This window comes from Hypomesus nipponensis, chromosome 8 (assembly GCF_054491055.1).
Source record: "Hypomesus nipponensis isolate SF chromosome 8, ASM5449105v1, whole genome shotgun sequence".
NCBI classification, from domain to species: Eukaryota; Metazoa; Chordata; class Actinopteri; order Osmeriformes; family Osmeridae; genus Hypomesus; species Hypomesus nipponensis.
Genome location: NC_140368.1, coordinates 4,139,351 through 4,164,174, shown reverse-complemented (window position 1 = coordinate 4,164,174; position 24,824 = coordinate 4,139,351). Strand labels below are relative to the sequence as shown.

Below are 24,824 nucleotides of genomic sequence, written 5' to 3'. Positions count from 1 at the left end.
GGACAAAAGTTCAGAGCACTTTATAAGGAGGAGTGGATTGGGGTCACAGCACTAAAACCTCTCAGCCTCGGTTCAAAGGTACATACATATGAGTCTTCCTACTGAGAGATTTATCTTGATCAGAGGAGAACCGTTTGAAAGGAGGGCATGTAATCGCAATTTGGACCGGAACTCTATCATTGTTGAATGGCATTGTTAAAAGAAATGGGAGAAAGGAGTCAACTCAGAAATAAGCAACATTATTGTGTCATTTGAGAGCCGGCTCTTTCTGTTGCTGGGAATGGATTCTAAAACAAAAATAAAAGTGATGCCAACCATTATTCCAACAAGAGTGCACTTCATTGACCTTCAATGAAACAAAAGAGACACATATTCACCTCTAACAAACTTTTACACTTTAAACTGTACCGGTTCATGTTAGAAACAGAGTCAAAATTGAGCTTTAAAGTAATACAAAATGTCAGTTTGGTCCAACAAGACATCAACCATCCTAATCTCTTCAAAGAGGAGCTAAAGAGGGAGTTTCTCTGTGTCCATCTCTTTTCTTTCAATCCATCCTTTAATTCCTCTTCTTTGTTTGTCTCTCTTTTCTCTGTCCGTCTCTCTCTCCCTCCACCCCTTCTTCCATTCTCCCCCTTTCTCAGAACCCCTCTCCAACTCCTCCCCCATTTGTCATCTTCTCCCTCTCATCCCCTCCCTGCCTCTCCCACAGGCTTTCGTGTCGTCAGGCCCTTTCTGCTCCAGGTGGTCTGCAGCCACCTGTGTTGTCTTTGTGACGCTGTCATCTGTCTCCAGGCAGGCTTTGTTGGATTGCCAGTGTGAGGACAGGCCTGGCGCGTACTGATGATGGAGATAGTGCTTTCTGGCGCAGCCTCTCACAGCCTCACACAGCCTCTCACAGCAGTCCTGTGTAGCCAGACACAGGGGCCCGTGTAACCCCCCCCCCCCTCCCCCTCTGGGTGTGGAATCCTGGGAAAGTTGGATCAATTGTTAATCCCTCATTGGTATTGCTTCTGAGATCCAACGGTTGATGCAACACAATGTAGGTGGATCATGTCAGCATTTGTTATCACACTATATACGTTGTGTTATTATGCTATGTTATCATATCTACTGTACTGTGTATACCCAACTGTTTTGTTGATGTTGAGTAGAATAACTTTTCCTTACAAATGGATTACTGCAAAACATCTACACATCACTACCAGTTTCTTTACTCTGTACACAACCCCAGGGATGGCATGACACTCCCAACCAGACACAGGTGCATCTCCCCCAAAGGGATTACTTTAGGCAGGTGAAAGTTGGAGGGGGAGTTCAAAGATAAACTCCTGACCCCTGAAATGACAACTAATGACATCCTGAAGCTATTTCTGAGTAGGATTGTGTATGTGTGTGCGTGTGTGTGCGCGCGTGTGTGTGCGCGCGTGTGTCTGTGTGTGTGTGTGTGTGTGTGTGTGTGTGTGAAACCTGATTCAGTCCATTGTCGATGTTCAGACCGGCTGTGATGCTCCATTCACACTCATTACAATTCTGTGATATTTTCTTCTTACTTGAAATCTGCAGTCTCCTCTAATGACCCCAGTTGTGGAACTCGGAACCCTACAACCTCCTGTATTTCGATGTTTCATTGGGCTGAGATGTGAGATGGCAGGAGGGAGGAGGTCATTTAAAAAGTTAACTCAAGCAATAAGCCTTGCCTTTGTTTTGTTTGACAAAAAATGACAGAATGTAATTTGACTTAGTTCCTCCAGCCACCTTCCTGTGGTTGTGTGCTGTGGATGAACTCAGAGCAGCCCCAGAAACAGGAGCATCCATCTTCATGGACATGCATTTTCCCTCCATCTCCACTTGAGGGAAACGTTAGGCAGCCACTCTATCTCTATGGGGCAAGTCTGGAGAAAAACACATTGCTCAGAGAATAAAGTCATTATGTCCTTCTTGATATGCTCAACATCACATAACTGAACCCCAACTCCCCCCCCTCCTCCCCTCCTCCCCTCCTCCCCTCCTCCCCTCCTCCCCTCCTCCTCTCCTCCTCTCCTCCCCTCCTCCTCTCCTCCTCTCCTCCCCTCCTCCCCTCCTCCTCTCCTCCTCTCCTCCTCTCCTCCTCTCCTCCCCTCCTCCCCTCCTCCCCTCCTCCCCCCATATCCACAGTTTTATTTACTCTACATCCGGAGTGGGAGTGTTGATAAATGATGGGGGGGGGGGGGGGGCGCCCGGGGACTCTCCTGTTTAAGGACCGGCGGGGCGATTTATGAGCGCTCTCGCAGTTCTCACAATGATTAATCGTAGCCGTCCTCCGCGGGACCGAGGCGGCCACAGGCCGGGCCAGTCGGCGGGCCCTCCCCTGTTTGGATAAGCAGATAACATCAAAGCAACCCGCTGCTCGTGTTAAGAAAATACTGCATTCTGGGTCAGTGCAAATGAATCCGCAAGGAGCCTGAAACTGTTTTTAATGACAGTCTCCATCAATATATTATCACCAGGGCTCCGATTGGAGCAGAGAGGTCGCTAATGACATTTGCAAATGTCTTTGTCCCCGACCCCTAGCTTCCTAGAGGCTTAGATAGACTGAGATGACTTCACTGACGTTTATGAATGGGCTGGGACTGGAGATTGTACGTGTGTTAGGGCATTTAGAAAGCGTTTACAGGGATTAGTAACTCTGCTACCGTGACAAACACTCTCAACACAGAGTTGCACGTCTTCATTCGGGCTGAATTGATTATGCAAGCAAACTTCAGACACATCATTTGGAACTGAATTATAGTGTTATTAATATGAGGAAGTATTGCATTATCTGCATTATAGAACGCAACAATTAATGTTTAATGGAAAAATAATATGATGAGATTCTTGTTTTATTTTACAGTCATATGTCAGTCCTCTGACTGATTTGTTTTCTTCAACTGAGTTGGGGAGGTGTAGGCCTCAGAGGTGTTTACCTGGCCTGCTGCACCTCTCCACACCTGTGCCATTGATCACACTTCCTCCCTGCAGACAGAAGGCTCCGGGGGGACCCTGCTGTTCTTTTGATCTCCTTCCAAAATGGCCGCCAACTCAATGTGGTTACTATGTCACATAAACTGCTGTTGGCTGTTTACTTCAAAAAAATGTTTTTCCAAAGGGACACTCAAACCCACTGCATGACTGAGCCTTAACCTTTATGGTACAGTGTTTCTAAACATGCATATTCATTTTCCATTGTTCTTATAAAGACTTCAAAGCCTAATTCACTTTATAACTGTTGCGTACAATAGTACAAACTAGTTTGTTTTCTACCCATAAGAAAGGCCTGATCACTCATGAGATCTGTTCTCTGGCTACACCTTTGTCGGCTCTACTCGTACTTCTTTTGAGGGTTATCTGTCTCTAAAACAGCCTTTTAAGATACAATGGACAATCCTAACTGGTCTCTCTACCATCCCATTGTATCCTTGGCCGCTTCAGCTCATCAAGCCAATAGGAATTGGTTGGGAGAATTTCCGTTCTTTATTCTCTACTTCCAGCCACTTCCACCGCTTCTTTAGGATGCCAATTTAGCTGAATTCAGCCAGAACTCAAAGGCCCACTGTTACCTGTCCACTGGGGTAGAACCACGGCGCTGCCTGCCCTTTCCCATGCTTCCAGGAGCGGACCCCTACTGCAGGCAGACAGAGGGGACACCTGTTCCTCTGGAGGGGTGGGCCAGCACCTGAAATCTTAGCGTCGGCCCTGGCTATTGAGAGTGGCCCGAGCGATAAGAGCCTGCACTGTGATGGGCCCGAGGTAACCTGAGCAGCCGGCAGGAAAGGGGATGCCTATAGTCAGATGAATCTGGCGCAATTTGCCAAAACACAACGCTGCCCCTAACCCCGCCCCCCCTTCCACCCCCCCCCCCCCCCCCGGCCCAACTGGACGATTACCCCACACTTGCAATAAGAAAGCCATTGTCTCACGAGAGTCTAAACTTATCTGTGTTTTGGTTATCTGAATGCAGAGACAAAATGGCCTGTCTGTGTATGTTACTGGTGGGAGAGGCTAGACAGAGAGGATCTTGGATGTGAAATAGAAAGGGCCTCTGGTGTCATTGACGCAAATCAATTTGTGGTTTTTAAATGTGGTAGGACACACTCAATTCCTTTAAACAAATGAACAACTAAAAAATGATAAATTGGCTCCAAAGCATAAATTGTTGAGGTAAAAACTTAGTTTGACTCTTGGAGCTCTGCTCCTAAAACAACATGGAAGAAAAGGAATGGACAGAATCAGGGAAAGTATCAAAGATACGGTAGACGCCTCATTTAAATTGATAATGTTATTCATATGTTCTTTATGTGTTATTCATATGATATGCTGTATAATGTAATAACATGTTCTTATCCACATGTAATAATTACTGTCACGTTCATTGTATGATTTCAGACTTTTTCCAACCACCAGTTAAGAGAAACACGCCAACATCCAGATTTCCCCCTCTGACAAGATTTGCACAGAGCCAAAGCAGAAACGGGGGTCAGCAGGGCACACACAGAGCACTGAAAGTTTGTGCAAGAGGTTTCCGCAAAACCCCCTCAACGAGCCTCATATTGTCTCCTACTTCCCGCCTCCTCGCTCCATATATCAGGCTCCCCCGCTGAGGGTGACTCACCTTCCCCATACCACCTTTGATGTCTTGAAGATGCTGGAGCACTATTTGTAATCACTGTTGAGTCCAGCTCTATGGGGACAACCTTATACCAGGCTCAGTTGACAAACTAAGGCCCCTAGATCTTTAAAAGGCCTGAGCAAAAAATGTTCCCCCTCTTTTCTCTTTCTTTTATGGTCCCTCGCCCTGTATCCGTTATTGTAGCGTCTGAGAAGTGCACCCTTGCTGATGTGGCCGGGATGCATAAATTACAGCTTAAAAATGTCAGGCGTGCCTCGGGGCTTCCCCCTGTGGCTGTGAGGGGCTGGGGATGGATGTGGGGAGACTGGAGGGTCACCTGGGGGCTCTCACTCACGCCTCAGGGTTAGGGGGCTTTCTGCTGCAGCCTGGAGTCAGGGGGGAGACTCTCACAGAGGAGCGCACAGAGAAGAGGGCCCAGATGCACACTGTTGGAATCTTCAAAGCTTCTTTTCCAGCTTTCACTATCAAACATATGTGTGCAGTTAGGATGTTTTATTTGATAGTCAAAATTTAGAGGAACCACTTTTTTGGGGGGAGTGAATTAAGATAGCTAGCTCTCAGATTTGAGTTGAACGAATACAAATCTGTATGTTGACATCACTGGCCTGACTGTTAGTGTTCAATAATGTTCAACAGTTAAAGTCTGGTACTGATGACCAAGTGGATAGAGTTCAGTTCTGGTGTTTCCTCGTCTCTAGACCCTCAAATGACTAGTGGTTTGTGTGAACTGAACTATTCAAATAATACACAATTGGACCAGGACAATCCAAGTATTTGTTTTAGTGCGGAAAAAGTCTGAATGTGTTGAAATATTTCAACCGCAAGACATCCGAGGGGCTCCATTAAAGAATAATAGAAGTATGAAAATGTATGAAGTATGAAATAGAAGTAGAAGTATGAAAAATTCCGGTGGCCCAGTCATTGCTCTGCTTAAATACTTCACTTTTAAAAACATTATCTTTCAGCTGGAACATCTCTCATAGGGAGTTTTGACCCATGTTCCCATGTGTGTGGGACAGCTTGTGTTGTGCACCCCCAGGTGACAGCTTTATGCCGCCATCTTATTTATCCTCCCATGCATCCCTCTCCCTCTTCCTCCTGAAACTTTTAGGAATCCTTGTCTTTTGTAGTCCTGGCTTTGGGATTTGGTGATGTTGTTTGGGCGAGCCAGTTAAACTGTCCTCACCTTTCCGGCCGGCTTGGCGGACATGTTTTTCTGTGGCGGAATCATCCTTCCTGGAGAAGAAGGAAAGAGGCTGCTGCTGATTTATGACCCGGCTCGCTGAAGAGGCAGTGTTAAGGCACAGGCTGAGCACTATCGATCCTGGAGATCCTTTAGCGGAAGAAGAGAAGAGAACAAGTAGGTTGATAGGTAGGAAGAAAGGAGAGGAGAGAGACGGAAAGAGAAATGTAAAGGATGGAACAAGAGAATGGCGAGGTTGAGCGGCAAGGGAGCAAGGTTGGATGTACTGGTAGAGCAGCACGACTGAGAGTCAGATTGATAGGAAGGAAAAAGAAAGCAAGGATTGAAGCAGAGCCATTAGCCTTTCCCCCTTTGTGAGAGGAGTAAGAGAGGAGGTGGGAAAGACTCTGATGGGCACTCTCCTGTAGCGTGGTGGATAAACTCTAATAGGATAACTCCTCTTCACTCCCAGGGGTTCTTCTCCCAGAGATGCTATCAGTCTGGGCAGATGTCTCCATCACTCCTCCTCCCCCTCTGTCTCCATCACTCCTCCTCCCCCTCTGTCTCCATCACTCCTCCTCCCCCTCTGTCTCCATCACTCCTCCTCCCCCTCTGTCTCCATCAGTCCTCCTCCCCCTCTGTCTCCATCACTCCTCCTCCCCCTCTGTCTCCATCACTCCTCCTCCCCCTCTGTCTCCATCACTCCTTCTCCCCCTCTGTCTCCATCACTCCTTCTCCCCCTCTGTCTCCATCACTCCTCCTCCCCCTCTGTCTCCATCACTCCTTCTCCCCCTCTGTCTCCATCACTCCTCCTCCCCCTCTGTCTCCATCACTCCTCCTCCCCCTCTGTCTCCATCACTCCTTCTCCCCCTCTGTCTCCATCACTCCTCCTCCCCCTCTGTCTCCATCACTCCTTCTCCCCCTCTGTCTCCATCAGTCCTCCTCCCCCTCTGTCTCCATCACTCCTCCTCCCCCTCTGTCTCCATCACTCCTCCTCCCCCTCTGTCTCCATCACTCCTTCTCCCCCTCTGTCTGCATCACTCCTCCTCCCCCTCTGTCTCCATCACTCCTCCTCCCCCTCTGTCTCCATCACTCCTCCTCCCCCTCTGTCTCCATCACTCCTCCTCCCCCTCTGTTTCCATCACTCCTCCTCCCCCTCTGTCTCCATCACTCCTCCTCCCCCTCTGTCTCCATCACTCCTCCTCCCCCTCTGTCTCCATCACTCCTCCTCCCCCTCTGTCTCCATCACTCCTCCTCCCCCTCTGTCTCCATCACTCCTCCTCCCCCTCTGTCTCCATCACTCCTCCTCCCCCTCTGTCTCCATCACTCCTCCTCCCCCTCTGTCTCCATCACTCCTTCTCCCCCTCTGTCTCCATCACTCCTCCTCCCCCTCTGTCTCCATCACTCCTCCTCCCCCTCTGTCTCCATCACTCCTCCTCCCCCTCTGTCTCCATCACTCCTTCTCCCCCTCTGTCTCCATCACTCCTCCTCCCCCTCTGTCTCCATCACTCCTTCTCCCCCTCTGTCTCCATCACTCCTCCTCCCCCTCTGTCTCCATCACTCCTCCTCCCCCTCTGTCTCCATCACTCCTCCTCCCCCTCTGTCTCCATCACTCCTCCTCCCCCTCTGTTTCCATCACTCCTCCTCCCCCTCTGTCTCCATCACTCCTCCTCCCCCTCTGTCTCCATCACTCCTCCTCCCCCTCTGTCTCCATCACTCCTCCTCCCCCTCTGTCTCCATCACTCCTCCTCCCCCTCTGTCTCCATCACTCCTCCTCCCCCTCTGTCTCCATCGGTCCTCCTCCCCCTCTGTCTCCATCACTCCTCCTCCCCCTCTGTCTCCATCACTCCTTCTCCCCCTCTGTCTCCATCACTCCTTCTCCCCCTCTGTCTCCATCACTCCTCCTCCCCCTCTGTCTCCATCACTCCTCCTCCCCCTCTGTCTCCATCACTCCTCCTCCCCCTCTGTCTCCATCACTCCTTCTCCCCCTCTGTCTCCATCACTCCTCCTCCCCCTCTGTCTCCATCACTCCTCCTCCCCCTCTGTCTCCATCACTCCTCCTCCCCCTCTGTCTCCATCACTCCTCCTCCCCCTCTGTCTCCATCACTCCTCCTCCCCCTCTGTCTCCATCACTCCTCCTCCCCCTCTGTCTCCATCACTCCTCCTCCCCCTCTGTCTCCATCAGTCCTCCTCCCCCTCTGTCTCCATCACTCCTCCTCCCCCTCTGTCTCCATCACTCCTTCTCCCCCTCTGTCTCCATCACTCCTCCTCCCCCTCTGTCTCCATCACTCCTCCTCCCCCTCTGTCTCCATCACTCCTCCTCCCCCTCTGTCTCCATCACTCCTCCTCCCCCTCTGTCTCCATCACTCCTCCTCCCCCTCTGTCTCCATCAGTCCTCCTCCCCCTCTGTCTCCATCACTCCTCCTCCCCCTCTGTCTCCATCACTCCTCCTCCCCCTCTGTCTCCATCACTCCTCCTCCCCCTCTGTCTCCATCACTCCTTCTCCCCCTCTGTCTCCATCACTCCTCCTCCCCCTCTGTCTCCATCACTCCTCCTCCCCCTCTGTCTCCATCACTCCTCCTCCCCCTCTGTCTCCATCAGTCCTCCTCCCCCTCTGTCTCCATCACTCCTCCTCCCCCTCTGTCTCCATCACTCCTTCTCCCCCTCTGTCTCCATCACTCCTCCTCCCCCTCTGTCTCCATCACTCCTCCTCCCCCTCTGTCTCCATCACTCCTTCTCCCCCTCTGTCTGCATCACTCCTCCTCCCCCTCTGTCTCCATCACTCCTCCTCCCCCTCTGTTTCCATCACTCCTCCTCCCCCTCTGTTTCCATCACTCCTTCTCCCCCTCTGTCTGCATCACTCCTCCTCCCCCTCTGTCTCCATCACTCCTCCTCCCCCTCTGTCTCCATCACTCCTCCTCCCCCTCTGTCTCCATCACTCCTCCTCCCCCTCTGTCTCCATCACTCCTCCTCCCCCTCTGTCTCCATCACTCCTCCTCCCCCTCTGTCTCCATCACTCCTCCTCCCCCTCTGTCTCCATCACTCCTCCTCCCCCTCTGTCTCCATCACTCCTCCTCCCCCTCTGTCTCCATCACTCCTTCTCCCCTCTGTCTCCATCACTCCTGCCAACCCATCAGCAGCACAGCTCCCAACTGTAAATGAATTTACAATGATCTACAATGTTACATTTATTTCACAATTTGAAAAAATTGTCATAACCTAGGAATATTATAATTAACTAGAGAGGATATTTAACTACAGAAGTTTAATTTTTTTACTATATCACATCCAATCCTGTTGACAGATTGACAAGGCAATTTCAATCTCAGAGAGCAGCGTCCCCCTGAGGAAGAAGAAAAAGAAAAACCAGACAAAAGGGAGGAGGCCGGGGAGGTGGAGGCCGCAGGAGACCGAGAGTGTGTGTCGCACTAGCAATGCAGGACCTGGGATCCCTGCTATATACCCCGCCCTATTAGGAGGGTGAACCTTGACACGTGATGACGATTTGCTGACGCGCTAGGTCTCGCGTCCCCCAGCATGAACCTGCTTCACTTGTATTCAAAAAAGGATTTCCCACAATATGAAGACCAGTCAAATTTTGCATCCGACATTTTTTACATTGCTCCGACAACAAAAGCACTTGAACATGACATCCTTGTAATCTCGATTTTACAAATGGGAAATATAATTTTTTTGACTAGCACGTGAAGGCAGCATTATCCACTCCAATCGTTCGGTTATTGATTGACATCGATTGCTCTACAGGACTAATGATTATGATCATCCTTTGATGCCCCTCTCATGGTAAAAAGTAGCCATTACGACCTGTTTTAGTATTACACTAGTAACTGGACCTCACACCATATTAATACAAAAATAAACTGTAGACATGCAGTGCATTTGCCAGGAATCCTTTTTGACACACTTTTCTTCAATCTTTTGTTCCTCAACCTTTTCAAAACTTGTTTTCCACACACACAGTGAAAGGATAGGACAGTAAATTGATGAGTAATAAGATGGTGGGGGTGGCACAGGTTCATCAACATAATTTATTTCTGGGAACTAGATCATAATTTACATCGTGTAATAGTAACTGTATTGTGAATCAGAGATGCTTAAATCTCCACTACAATGTATTCTATTTCAAGCAACACCAACTGTGATTGAGTAAGTCCTTTAGTCTATTGTTTATTGGACATACCACATTTGAAGTACCAGTGTCTCTAGACAGCTAGAGTGGATAACCATATGCTGTCACAGTCGACCAGACGCGCCTCATATTGAGCTTTCTGTTGACCTGAGAATCGCGTGGGAGGTGGGAAGCGGGGGCAGGGGACACCGGGGGCTTGTGAGAGTTGAGAGAGGTACAAATCAACGATTTAACTATACCAGTCCTCCCTTTTTTCAGTGAGTCGAGTTTATGTGATCATGTATGGCTGTGTGTTCATGTGTGTGTGTGCTTGCAGAAGGACAACTGTGAGTGTTTCAGGGATTTTAGCACCCATGCCATAGATCTCTTTATTGGGTCACACGTTAAACCAATGGCAGATGCTCTCTGCTCTTGAGCCACTCAGCTGTCAGTCTCCATGGTTTTCAATCCTGAACTGACATCCCCACACTTCTGCTTTCCAGGGAAATAACATCCAGGCATCAGTAAACAATCCAGCTCCTTCTGCCTTCATAAAAGTCAAGCTGGACACAGCAAGCCAAACAGCGGCTGTTCATAAGGGGAAACCCTTTCTTTTATTTTTGACACAAAAGGCTATGGCTAGCATGCTAACTGGCTTGGAGGAAGTGCTGTTATGGTTAAGCATGCCAGCGGTTATCCCCCATCATGAAACCACACCACCAGTCTGTCAAACAACTGTTGTGTTTCGAGGAACACACTGCAGTTTGCCATGATTCGTTTGTGTGGTTAGTTGATTATACCGCAGTAAAGGAGACAGTTGAGTACTTTGTAAAATGGCACCCATAAAAACAGGCAACTTCTTGTTTTCTTCAAGCCAAAGTCAAAGTGAATTACATCTAAGCTACTATCTACTTCTCAGCATTGAAACTGAAGTCTTTAGGTTGCTCTGTTATTCAGAGTAAAAATGTTGCTGGACATCCCAACTAAAGATGTCGTAATTAAGCCAAATGAGTCTCTGATTTGTAGGGATGAACCTAAACAAAACATAATACACTTTTTTCTAGTTTTCATGGCAGATAGAGCTTGTTCCTATTTCCTTGAAGTCTTCAGCCTCATGAAAATGTTAAACTTTTTTGTGTGTGCTGCCTATTCAGGCCCGGACGGTCCTAATGGCGCCCAATCAGTTCCACCAGGACTACTCCAATGGGGTAGGCGGCCTCCACCCTGATTACACTGAATTGTGGGTATTTCCTGCCTCTAAGCCTCGCATATGGATCTAGTAAGGCCGTGGTTGAGGGACTACTGTTTCTCTCCACTACATCTTCATTTCTCGTTCTATTTTTTTTCTTCCTCGGCCCTTGGAAAAGCAAAAACACTTTTGTTTTTTCTGGCTCCTCTGTCAATATGTGAGATGGGCTTTGGCTTGGGGTGTACTTGCACAATGCCAAAGAGTATCCTGGGAGACAAGTGTGGCTGAATGCACATCCACATGCTCACTATTGCTCACTATCAGTCTGCTCAATGACCCACACCTACAGCCCCATTGCTGCGAGGGCAACAGACCTTCCTTCGATTTTTGTCTGGACTTTACCCTTTTACCCAACAGTGAGATGGTTCTTCCTGCAAATAGATTGAAGGTGGTGGAGCTGAAAGTGTTTAAAATCAGGTCGGTTATAGGCCTATGTGTTGCTATTTTGAGTTTGTGTTGAGTTTAATGTTAGGGGTTGTAAGTCATTTTATCATTGTTAACTCACACAAGAGGGTGCATTCCATGAGCATTTGCTTTCTGTTGGTGACGCCATAGAACCATGATGTAAACCAGCCAAGGATTACCAAAACAAGGTAGTGGTTGAAAATGCATATGATGGCTGAAGTTACAGGGAGCACTGACAGTTTTGCAGCATATCTTGTTTTGATTTAAGACAGTGGCATATGCATTCAGTTGTTTAAAACATTTTTTAGATGCTATCATTTTCCGTTTCAAACGGGCACAGTTTGTGTCGGATCTGAGGTTGTTTGTGGATGGCACGGCTGTGGATTTGTCATCCAGCCAAGAACACTGTCACCTAGACATTCGCTCCCCCTTATTCCTCAAGGCAGGGTTTTTAGTTCTGAAACCTATGACTCATTTTCTGACAAACACATCTGGGATTTTCAAACAGGATTTTCCTATTATCACCTGCCAAGAACTGACTGGCACAGCATTATGCACAAAACAGTCTACTCCTCTGCTATGGCAAAGAAAATGTCTTGCATGATAGGGCAGAGCGCTGCCAGCTATGTGCATGCTTGAGGAGACCCTTCCCTGGTAACACACATAAGTCCACACACCTTCCAAAGTGAGCTTCGGGATAGGGCCAAAGCAGAGTCATGATCGACTGCTATGCAGGAGTCATGAAAACAGAAGAGTTGTCATCATATCAATGACATATCATAGACGATCAGTAGAAACGGGGTGCTCTGCCTTACAGCACAGCACATGCAAAGTAAGGTGATGATTGCAGGTTCCATCCCAGCCTGCTACACAACACATAAGCCTTATACAGGTTCTTTGTGTGATCCAAGGGAAGACTTTGGCATCAAGACAGTTGCCTTTACTCAAAGTATGTTTGCATTAAACATTTTTGGAGTGGTTTGCTCATTATTGTGTGTTCAGGCCTGAAACGTTGACCATACTTCCTCTCCAATATAACCACTGATGAAGGAAAGATTGAGCCACATTTTTTTGAACGTTTTGCTTACCTACCTGCATAAGTATTTGAGTTGGCAGTTGTCCATCCTCGCCCTATAATCTTAGGTCCATGTGTTTTGATTTGCACAGTGGAATTTGAACAGTAGTCTCAGAAGTAAAGTAGATTGTAAATTACCAATTTCATTTCACATACAGAATTGTCCTTTTTTTTTGCTGTGTCTGGAGGTATGTCCACTGGCAGAAGCTCTGATGACTGATGATAAACAAGCCAGTTGTGTCTCTTGTCTGTGCCTCCACCAGGTGTAACTTTGCTGAAATTTCAGTCATTGTGACCCCCCCCCCACACACACACATTGCGACAACTTTACCTCATACAGAAATAAAGTGAAGCCTTTTCTTTTAACGGTCGGGCTGTCTCACACCCCCCACAGAGCTTTTTATTTGTTTTTGTATTGGGTAAAGTTGTCACAGCTCAACGATGGGACGTGTCATTGTGACCTGAAGGTTCACACGGGTTAAAGCACAGAAACTGCGAGAGTGGCACGCAATATGTGATTGGTTGACTTGATCATGTGACTTGTTGGGCTGTGATACCCACTGGAATGAACTGAACATGAATAGTGCCTCCACCGGGTACACCAACCCTAAACTACTCCAGTTACCCGGGCTCCTCTCCAGGTATTGTAAATTGTTTTGTCCTCTCTAAAAAGGATGAAGAAAAAAAGGGGTATTAAGGGGTACCAAAAGTGTGCCTCCGCCTTTTTGTATCAAAAGAAACAATGTACTTTCTCCAAGTGCAGGTTATTTCACATTCCCCGTAACTTGATAGGATTCTAACTCAAAACACCTGGTTTACCTAAATGAAATGCACCATATAATGTAATAAAGTGTATTGTCTGATTGGCTATGGTAATTTTTCATTTTAGCGACAATAACTATAAGTTCAGGCCTAAAAACCGACCAGATATCACACAAAACAGATGTGGTTCCAGTTCTGAAAGAACAGAATGGTTCCTGCAGAGGTAGCACCAAACCTGCCCCTGGACTATCCAGAACAGTGTCTTTTGCACAAAGAAAACATCAGTGAATTGTTCTCTTTTAACATAGAGCATAAATCAAAGGTTATAGAGGAGTTGAGAATAGAGCGCCTGACATTTTCTGCGTGACAGAGCCGTAGTTCCCGTGTTTAAGGGGTGGTGGGAGCTTTGCGCACAAGGCTGGGATTGCCTCCCGTTAAGCACACTTCCGTGTATCCTGGTCCCCTGGTGGTGACACGATCCAGCTGGAGGAAGCAACCAATGAGAAAGATATTAGATCAACTCCGGAAAAATTAATCAAATTCTCTGAGGTCTGCTGAGAGAGAGAGAGAGAGAGAGAGAGAGAGAGAGAGAGAGAGAGAGAGAGAGAGAGAGAGAAAGACTCAAATACTCAAGAGAAGGGGGAAAACTCATGCTTTCATCGGAACGACTCTATCAAAGTTCACTCCGTCTCCAAATGATCCAGTGATGTGATACTCAGGTGGAAGGTGTTGTGTTCCTTTCGACGTCGTCCAGACAGGGGTGGTCTGTGCAACCGGATCCTTTGACATCACTGAGAACATGAAAACACGAAACATAGTTATTGATCACAGAGTTCACGCTAATCAAATAGCACTCTGGTTTGTTTGAAGTTAAAAATGGTTACATGGGGTGTTTATCATTGCACTTCTGCACCTTCCAAGCTGGCCCCCGCTCAAACATACATGAGCAGAAGTGTTATTTGTATTGTTAAATTTACATTAAGTCCATTTTAATTGCATCAGCCGCTAAACAGATCTTACAATAATGGGCTTGACAGAGAAAATTGCAATCATCTATGGAGGGCCTGGAGCAGTGTAATGGACAAACCTGATTAATTTAATCTGGTTGTGTTCCATTATGGCTGCACTTTATCATTTCAACAGATGGAGCACGAAGAAATTAAGAAAGGCTCTCAAGGATATTCAGCTCTCTCTCTCTCTCTCTCTCTCTCTCATCTGTTCATTTGCAGGTGTGTGGGCTGATCTGTAGATATGAGGGCCATGGACCCCAGTATGAGTGCATTATCATACCTAAACAGATTAGATCTGCAGCCACTTGATGTTGCAATGAATCAGAATTGTCCCGTAATGTATAACTGAATGCCTTTATCATCTTAGGGTTATCAAATCATGTGTCATTATTAACCAAGGAGGAGTCAAATGAAAACTGCTTGTATGCCGCCTGTATGGAAATTCCTGTTAACAGAAATGTCAAGTGCCATAACTGAAATATCTATAGAACAGATTTCTGGAATAGGCTAACAACATCAGCTGTCTGATCTGATATCAAAGTGTTACAACTCAGTGTGTTACAGTGGGCTGTAAGCAGACAGATACAAAATTGCCCAGCCTCCCAATACTAGCATAATGCAATTTAGCAGATACCATATGGGGAAAAAATACTTTGTGTATTACCTTCTCAAGAAAAGCAGTATGATCATCTCTGACGCATGTTCTTAATGGGTCCTCATGACGCGGATCCACGTGGGTTTTGTCAAGTAGCAACAGGGGGTGCATTTGGTTGATTACATGAAAGTGAGAGAGAGGGGGAAGGGGGGTAGAGAGGGGAAATAATCCTGTCTGGGTAATAAAACATCCAATAATGACAATTCATACTATAACAAAGCTGGTGTCAGCAAGTTTTGCAAAGCTAGCTAATTTAGATTATTTTCCAAGCGTTTCAAACCGGAATATCCCACCCCCTTCCTTCAAAGCCAATCCCACAAAACACTTTAACGCGCTGCTTGGGACCGAGACTTAAGTCCACGAAAGAGAGAACAATATCGTTTTTTCCTCTCAACTAATTACCCCATGTAAGAACACGTACACACCACTATCATAATGAACACAAACATGGCTAACGTTAGTTCTCACTACTTACAGGCTAGCATGGTAGTATTGGGAAATTATATGATAGAGTTTTAAAGATATTACCCCCAGAATACAACAAAACAGATAATTTACCTGTCAATGAGATTAACGGCTAACATGGCGTTGCTTTGCAGCCCCTTTAAATCTCTCAGTTCTTGCCAGCGTGGAAAAACAACACCTTGTTATATCGAGTCAGGTTTTACTTCTTGCTTAATCTGGTAGCCCTTTCGACTACTGTCTGTTTTCTCTTTTAACTGTGAAATCTGGAATTTGATTTGTTACCTGCTCTTTCTCCGCGATTTTTATGCAGCTAGCTTGGTTGATTAGCATACCTCTGCCTAGTTTGCTTGAAAACTACAGTCACAAGCATTGAGTGCAGGGGCAGTGCGCGCACAGGTAGGTAGCCCATCCAATCATTAGTCTCGGAACGGTCTTAATGATTTGTGGTTTTCATTACAGTCCTGCGACGCCCACAGATGTCGGAATGATATCATATTACCGTTGCACCTTTAGATGTATTGGTTGCTATCAAGATGTGAAGTTATGACAAAAAGTGCTTCTCAACAACATTGCCTACACCATCTTTAAACCGTAGCAATGATGATTAAGGAATATAATTTGTTTATCTTTTTTTCACTGTAGTAGCCTAATGTAATAAAAACAATAAAACAAGTTTTCTATAAAACTAAAGATGATATGATCCGATAAATTAGAAAATATTATTTGAAAGAGTAGATGGCAGTAACAATGTGATACTGTGATTTGAAATCAACAAAAACTGAAATAGAGTAGTCTAGGCCTATATATTTTTCATATAGGCCCTACCCAACACTGCAAAATGTATGGTATAATGTACATAATATTAGACTCTATTGAATTACCTTGAAAGGTAATATATTAAGTCAAAGTCATTCTGAATTCGAATAGACTTTTCTTTCATGAAGATACACTGTAAAATATTTCACTGTAACTTCAGTGTTTCCCCTATGTTGATTTTGTTGTGGCGGCCCACCACGGCTAAATTTCTGCCGCCACGGTATCAGAAATAGGGCTGTACAAGATTTTAGGCCGTCTATCAGCAGTGATTGTTAAAGTGCATATCGGAGAATATGAAGGACAAGCGCTTCACTGCGCAGGTGAGATTGCGTGTGTTAGTCTTTGAGAAATGTAAATCGTATAACTTGTTTTCAGTTCATTAAAGCCTACTGTAACAGCAATAACAGCTGTTATTGTAATAGTCTACAGGTATTGCAAATTTAAGTCAACTGGTGATTTTCGTTGTTTGTATTCTTCCCCTGCTAGCATAATTGCATGCCTGTTGATTCGATAGCGATTGCTGCCCTTGCTCAAGTTTGTATTTTAGGAGCATTATTATGCTAAAGTAGTTTTAATTAATAGTGCTTATATTGTTATTATTTGCTAAAGAATGCTTAGCCTATCGAGATCAAATGAAGCCCACAGTGTACATGCTTTCGAGTACCTTGATCGATAGGCTAGGCTACTGACCATTTACAATAAGTTGTTACGTCAATTATTAATTGGCAGCATATTTCTGCCATTTAGAACATACTTTAAGTAGCCTAACTGTATTACTTTACGGAAAATAGGACAAAAATATATGCAATATTAAATTTGTTTTTATACTATTACATTAACGTACTCCAAAATATAGGGTTAGAACTTTATTTCGGCCGGGGGGGATTTGGAATTGGTTTCCATTGTAGGTGGTGTAGCATGGGCCATCATAATTCTGACCATGATTCGTCATTAGGCTCATTAACGATCACTGCAAAAGATCTGCAGTTCCTGTGCTGAGACAGGAGAAGCTAGCAGAACAACCATCTCTCCAGCTCTCCATCGCAGCCATAGCCCACCTGAGAGGTCACGACAGTTAGCCAGACTCGTTAGATCAGAGAGGTATATTAACATCGCATCGTTTGAGTATCGTAAGAGTCGAGACTTCAGGACCCCGGGTTCTGGACTGGATGGAGTGCTACAGAGATAGCGTTCTGCTAGGTTCTCCTGTCTGCACCGGAACTGCAGCTCTTTTGCAGTGAGTGTCTCCTAAATAGACATAATAAAGAGTAGACGCCGCATTTCTGCACATATTTCTGCCATTTAGAACATACTTTAAGTAGCCTAACTGTATTACTTTACGGAAAATAGGACAAAAATATATGCAATATTAAATTTGTTTTTATACTATTACATTAACGTACTCCAAAATATAGGGTTAGAACTTTATTTCGGCCGGGGGGAATTGGAATTGGTTTCCATTGTAGGTGGTGTAGCATGGGCCATCATAATTCTGACCATGATTCGTCATTAGGCTCATTAACGATCACTGCAAAAGATCTGCAGTTCCTGTGCTGAGACAGGAGAAGCTAGCAGAACAACCATCTCTCCAGCTCTCCATCGCAGCCATAGCCCACCTGAGAGGTCACGACAGTTAGCCAGACTCGTTAGATCAGAGAGGTATATTAACATCGCATCGTTTGAGTATCGTAAGAGTCGAGACTTCAGGACCCCGGGTTCTGGACTGGATGGAGTGCTACAGAGATAGCGTTCTGCTAGGTTCTCCTGTCTGCACCGGAACTGCAGCTCTTTTGCAGTGAGTGTCTCCTAAATAGACATAATATAGAGTAGACGCCGCATTGGCTGCTGGGCGCGAGAAATGCGGCCGCCATCTTGGAAAAGTCAAATTCCCAGTTGCGTAGCAGAGTAAACTCTAATCGGCGAACCATCTTAAATAGGGCTCAGGGGATTACTTTTCACAAGTAATATTTACCATTACAGTACTATTTGTTGCATTTTGTAAATACAATCTTACCAACGTTGAGAAATTTTGAGCAAGAATCTTTGATATTACTGTACTGAAATTGTAGCTAGCAAGCTAGCCTAGCCCCCTATGTTTACTGCACCGGACGGTTTATACCCGGCTATGAACTGAGACTTGATATGTCATATTCCATAACACTGACTTTGATGACACAACTGACACAAGAATGCTATTGTAGAAATAAAACAGATATTACTGGAAAACATTGGCCAGCGAATTTTACACAAGTGGCACCGACTGAAGGCAACAGGGCAGTCGCTATAGTAGGCTACTTGTACTTCTTCCACAATCGACCGAATTGGCCAAACAAGGCACGTACATTTTGCTTATAGTTTATATAATCTAGCAAATTCATGTTGTTTTTCCAAATTTCACAGAAAGCTGCTAAAATCGAGGCTTAACAGTGCTATTACTGTCATAGCTGCCTATCAAAAACGGCCAAGCCGGACACGTAATTCGTTGCTCAAATAACTCGCTGCAGCGTCTATTCTTTATTATGTCTATGGTCTCCTATGTATGCACAGGGACACTGAAGCTATGTAAGAGTGTCTCTTTTTAGTACAGGTTTACTGTGCAACACTAGTTCACTCCAAGTCCAATGTTAATACTTAGCTATAAAATAGCATTCGCGCTGACCCACAGCAGAGTTAGCTAATAGTTCATCCTAAATTTGGAGCTGGCAAAAACCTACAAATTTGTATGTATAATTTGAACAGGACTTAGAGGAATCTTTATCTGAGGCAACATACTCTATTTCGCTGACGCCAGCAACCCTACTGTAGCTGAAGCATCGACCAGTTGAGACTTAGCTAGCCATCAAACTAGACGAAAATGTTTGCAATCATGACGGATTTAACGCTACTGGATTTGATTATTCAAATCATTAAAGTACGGTATTAACAGCACAAGTAAAACATAAGTACGCACAGAGATTGCTAGCAACTAAATTGGATGCTTGCAGATAGTTTACCGTTACAGAGCAAAAGTCACGATCATGGCAGGCAGCACCGAGGTGAAATGGTGGAAAGGAGAAACGGTTGGGAAAGCGCGAAAACTGACGTCATTTCCACCTCAAAACTAGTTCAAGTTAGTGGGTTATCTCAAAGGATGATTTGAAAATAGTATTTTACTGTGAAATAACGCAACAAAATGCTGTGAAATCCCAGTATCGTTTAATTCACAGTAACTTACTGTGTCTACATTGATTTCACAGTAAATTCTACATTACAACATGATATTGGGATTATTGCAGTTAAAGCCTGTAAAGTTATAATACAAAGATTTATTGTGAAATATTGCAGTTAAATATTGTTAAATCCTGGTAACATTTTACAGTGTATCTATTATGGTGTATATACGCACGTGTTGAAGAGTGAATACATATAAGTAAGTAGATTTTATTTGGACACGGACATGGACATGACAATGACATTGGACGAACCAGATGCATTGTTTACAGGGTGTTAGCATAAATGCTAGTTTACAACACCTGTCCAAAGGGGTTGGGGAAAAAGGACACATATTTAACCACTGAGAAAACATGGGCTAACTTTTAAAGTGTAACGTACAGCGATACCTTAAAGAGAGCTGGAGTTGGTCTGGCTCAAGTTAGGTAGGCTATTTGATTTTGTCGCCTATCGCGGAATTAGAATCAACAATACCTGGAAAGTGCAACTGTGAGTAGCCATGCAGTAACATTCAATTACGTTTTGGAACTGTATCGTATAGCATACAGTACAGTACTTCGCCATATCATGTTAAAGCCAAACATGATGAATAGACAAGAAGCGCCCCAAAAAGTTGCACGTGATGATGATTGCCTAATTGATTTGACTGACTCTCTTGAAAGTTCGTTAAAATGTACTATTTAAAATCTAGCCCCCCGTGTTCCTGGAATACCCATCGACAACATAATAGTCGTCTACATGTATATAGTAGGCTAGTTTACTTTTCGACCGAATTTTTCCCTTCCTCGATGTGCTTCAATGGTTTCGTTTTGATGCTTAAAGGTGGAGGCATTATTACCACTCATCATTCGAGGACTTCTGTGGTGATTCATACCCGCTACACGTTTCAGCTCACTAAACAAAATGTGGTGTACTGGTAGATCATTAATGTACTCTAGATTAACAGTATATGTAGTTTCATTGAGTCATGTACAAAATAAAAATAAATGAAAAATTCCCTTAACTCAACAAATCTGACGAATCTCTATCTCAGCCAAGCCTCATTTTTGTACACAATTATTTCCTTTTTGCTATGGACCACACTTGACATTGATGGATAACAGGGCAAAAATGAATGTTTTCTCCCCGGCCAGACTGTGTTGGATTGGCTGGATCATGTATGCTGTTATGCCCCCAGACCATAGGACCTTGGAAAGATTGAGTTCCCACTCTGCTTTCCCTATTCCAGTGTCATAGAGTTTACTTCATTTTCTTCAAACCAGAACAAATTTTAATGATATATTGTTGAGCCACATTGTCAAGACAGGAGTGTAAGTTATGTCAAAGGAATAATGTGGCTTTCAAAATCAATTCAGCAAGAGCAGATTTTTAGCTCTATAACCAGTATAGCAAACTACTGGACTAAAAGTGGCCTTTCCCTTCCTCTATAACACAACTCTAATAATCTCACTTTTGCTTGTTTATCTTTTTTTTTTAAAGCAGCAGCTTTCTCCCTCTCTCACTTTTGCCTTTACACATATGAGGATATAAGATTGTCCGCTTGTGCTCTCTGGGTGTAAGGACGATTATCTGAAGAGTGACTCCTAATGTAGTAGCCTCCTGCAGTGGCTAGCTGCATATACAGAGTAGCTGCCCTCTTTGCTTTGTCCATTCAAAGTATCACTTGCTCCATGGGAGCAGTGAAACACATGTGAGAATGCCACAAGTGGTGAACATGACAAATGGCATTTTAACTACTACACACATTCATTAGTGTGTAAATCATTTATTTTATGAAGTTCACATTTCTTAAGCTCATGTCATGTGAAATCTAATTTTTGTGAACATGCTTGAATTGGCATTGTGAAAAGTACGGCCCAGTGAAATAGGAAAGTTAATAATAATAGTTTGAAATCACGTGTTTCAGAACATATTTAATCAAATCCAGGAATCCCAAAATGCAAAAGTCAGAATGCAGGAAATAAAAAATAACACTTCTTGTCTTCTGTAGAGTAAATGCCAAAGTAGCACTGAGTAGAATGATTTAACTTTCTTTTTTTTAAATTCTCCTAGGCTCTACCGTAGACCTATGTGCTGGAGGCTTTTTGCTCAGACTTAACTTCAGAAAAAAGTTTCCCTGTGGATTCTCCTTACTTTTGAAGTTTCATGCCCCTCCAATTACTAGGGGCCAGGCCGTCTCCCCTATAGTGTCCTTGGACAGCTCTTCAAGTACTGTGAAAATGTCTTGGACCATTAATTCTGGATTGTCTTCATCTGTTTGCATACTTTTCACACTGTAACCATTTCCCCCCTCACTGTCTCTCAGTGATCCCTTCTCCTGGGTGTGTTTTCTGTGGTTCTGCAACACAATTCAGTCTGTCTGGAGAGGAATCTGTATGATTGTGCCTTTTGGCATGCTGGCTAAGAGTAAAATGTGTGTGTATGTGTGTGTGTGCTTCTACGTCACACACAATTAGAATATATTACAGTATTTTAAATCGTTATTTTAACCCTTTCTGAGGTACCAGAGTGGCTCATACCAGTTTCCTGTTCACCTGCACTTGAAACCCTTAAGCCTAACAATTCCAGATGTTGATTCCACAAATACAATTATGTGTCTCTCTGAAACCCTCCATGATATCATAATTGCATCGTAAACACAGCTAAGCAGCAGGCAAACACCCACTGCACAATTTCATGTAACGCGCCCCTTACTCTTAAAGATGGCTGGTGTTTTCTTTTCTCCAACCTTGTGCATTTCCAAGCGGGGGGTTGCTTTTGCAAAGTAGGCAGACTCCAGAAATTAATTTATCCAAATAACCAAGATCTCCTGTGCCAGGGAGACTGGGACACTGAAATGGCCTTGGTAGGCAAAGCCTCCTTTTGAAGTCTGGAATGTTTTGGCTGACTTAGAGCAGGCGACTGGAGTAGAAGGATCATTTTCACTGACCCTTGGGATTTTTAACCGTTTTCATACACCAGGAACAAAAACAAAAGCAGGAAAAATGCCTTCTCTGATTTACACTGACTCAGGCATCAGAAACGAAGAACATTAAACTGATGTTGAGAAATAGGTACTTCATGTCTCAATGATGCAGTATGCATTTTATTTAATAGTGTTTATAATAGACTCTACAATGTATAGGTTGGGTTTGCCTCATACAAAAACTGGTGTTACTGTATGACTGAAACCTTATTATTGCACTGAAGTATAGGCAACGCCATGCACTCAAATAGGCCTTTATTAATGCCCATGGTTCTAATGAGATGATCATTTGGATCTGGGGCAAAATAAATAACTACTAACACTAACACTCTGAATCACTAGAGTACTCAAAGGTCGTCATTAGTAAAGGACAAGTGTATTAATGGCATTACCACTGCCAATTACCCAATGCCTAACATCCACAACTTAATTAGACGCATTAATAAAATGAATGTCTGTTTGTGTATCCCTAAAAGCATTCTTTATCTTCACTTTTTAATCATAATAATTAAGACGCCACATTTTTAAACAAGCCCGAGGAGGAAGAAAGAAAGATTTTTTTGGTTGTTCCACAAAACCAGGCAGTCTTGAGTAACAGAGCACTTAGGTTTCCAGAGTAATAAATAATTCACTGGTCCTCAGTGATGAGCTGCTGAGGGCAGGAATCCCTAATGACAGCTTTTTATAACCTATGACTCAGCTAGCCATTATGCTCCTGACATCTCTACACAGACCACATCCTCTCTGCTAGATCACTCCTTTTTCACTCTGCTCCCGCTTTACTCCTAGAGTGCATCGATGAATTACCCTGTTATCATTTTTCTTTCTCTTCTTCACCGAAATACTCCCGTTCCACTTTCTCATCTTCATGTCTTCGCCTCCCATATCTTTTCTTTTCTCACCCCCGCCTTCTCTTTTTCTCTATTAAACTACACGATGAACTCTCTTTCGCTAGTAGCTACTTCTGCTAATTTCACCTCATTGTGGTTTTGTCCTACAGACCTGAGATCTACCAGTGCCTGTTGCAGCCAGCCAGTACTGCACATGTGAGGTAGGAGACTGAAGAATTTCCCTGCACTACTTTGAGTCTGTGACTGGTCAAGTGTGACTGTGCCTGATTGGCATAATGACACTCTACCCCCCAGGTAAGGTAATTCCCCAAACAAGCTGAGCTCCACCATGCAGTATATGGCAGGAGATCATTGCTATAATGATATATTACATAATTGCATCACTAGGCTTCTTAATATGTACTATACTACAGTAGAAAAAAAAAAAAATCTAATTACTTTACCTTAGTCACTCCCTTGAGCTAGCATAGGGAAATACATCTGTTGGCCCTGATTAAGTACCTGACAATAGAGTTAGCACAGTGCTGGAGGTTTATAGTAATACAGCGGACATGGGCAATTAGGCCCGCCAAGTAATTTACAGTACAGCTTGCAGGTGGCGCCCAGGAATGAGGTTGGGACCACCTCGGTAACAAATGAGCCTGTATCCAGTGAGAACAGCAGCACCGAATGACTTCCATACTAGGCCCTCAAAGCAAGGCAATGCAAAAAAAAAATGCTGGGGACATATTTCATATGTGTTATGATTTTGGCAAGAAATTAAATAGGCTGCTTGTTTTTTTTTTTTTTCATCATTGCCTGTAGAATGAATGATCACTTTTATATGCTGTTGACCTTTTTACGTCAGCACAGACCCTCTCTCACTCTCACTGCTACCTATTAATTATGAAATACTGTAGGTCTCGCCTGTTTCGTTTTACTGGCTCTTCCTGCTGAACTCGGTGTGAAAGGCTGCTGTTCTTAAATAGGTGTATAAAAGTGCGAGTGCAGAAATTCCCCCCAGTATTAACTCACTCCAGCATTATGTCATCAGAGTCAAAAAGGCACTGCTGAATAAAAAATAGCCTGTTTCGCACATGATAGACACCTTAACACATTTAGGAGGAAACAAAGCAATCCTGGTTCAGCGTTCTACTTTTTTTTTGCATGGTAGCAGTACTCAAAGCAGTAGCCTCGTAGTAAATTCACTTTTCACACCTGCTTCTAATGTACAGAACACAGAAAATTCAATACTGTGTACCCCACAATCTTGTTTACTCCTGTTAATATAATTATGCAATTAGCATAATGGTGGTTACCCTTTAATAAAATCTTATTACTTTAGCTATGCCTCTTTCATTCTCCCTTCCAATCAAATCCATTTAGTTTCATTAGCATCATTCAGTACGGAGCAGGTCA

At 44.3% G+C, this 24,824-nt stretch overlaps 1 long non-coding RNA gene across 2 annotated transcripts; it reads right to left on the bottom strand.

Annotated features, from left to right (window-relative positions):
- Nucleotides 1–9,741: 9,741 nt before the first annotated feature.
- LOC146274788 (uncharacterized) lies at nucleotides 9,742–19,453 on the bottom strand. Of its 2 annotated transcripts, none has more exons than XR_014766394.1 (3): nucleotides 15,129–19,453; nucleotides 13,809–14,245; nucleotides 9,742–13,357 (listed from the first exon to the last, which is right to left on the bottom strand). It is a non-coding gene; the product is annotated as an uncharacterized LOC146274788 (long non-coding RNA). The 2 variants fall into 2 exon arrangements; XR_014766393.1 differs by having other exon boundaries at nucleotides 9,742–13,937; nucleotides 14,084–14,245.
- Nucleotides 19,454–24,824: the final 5,371 nt, after the last annotated feature.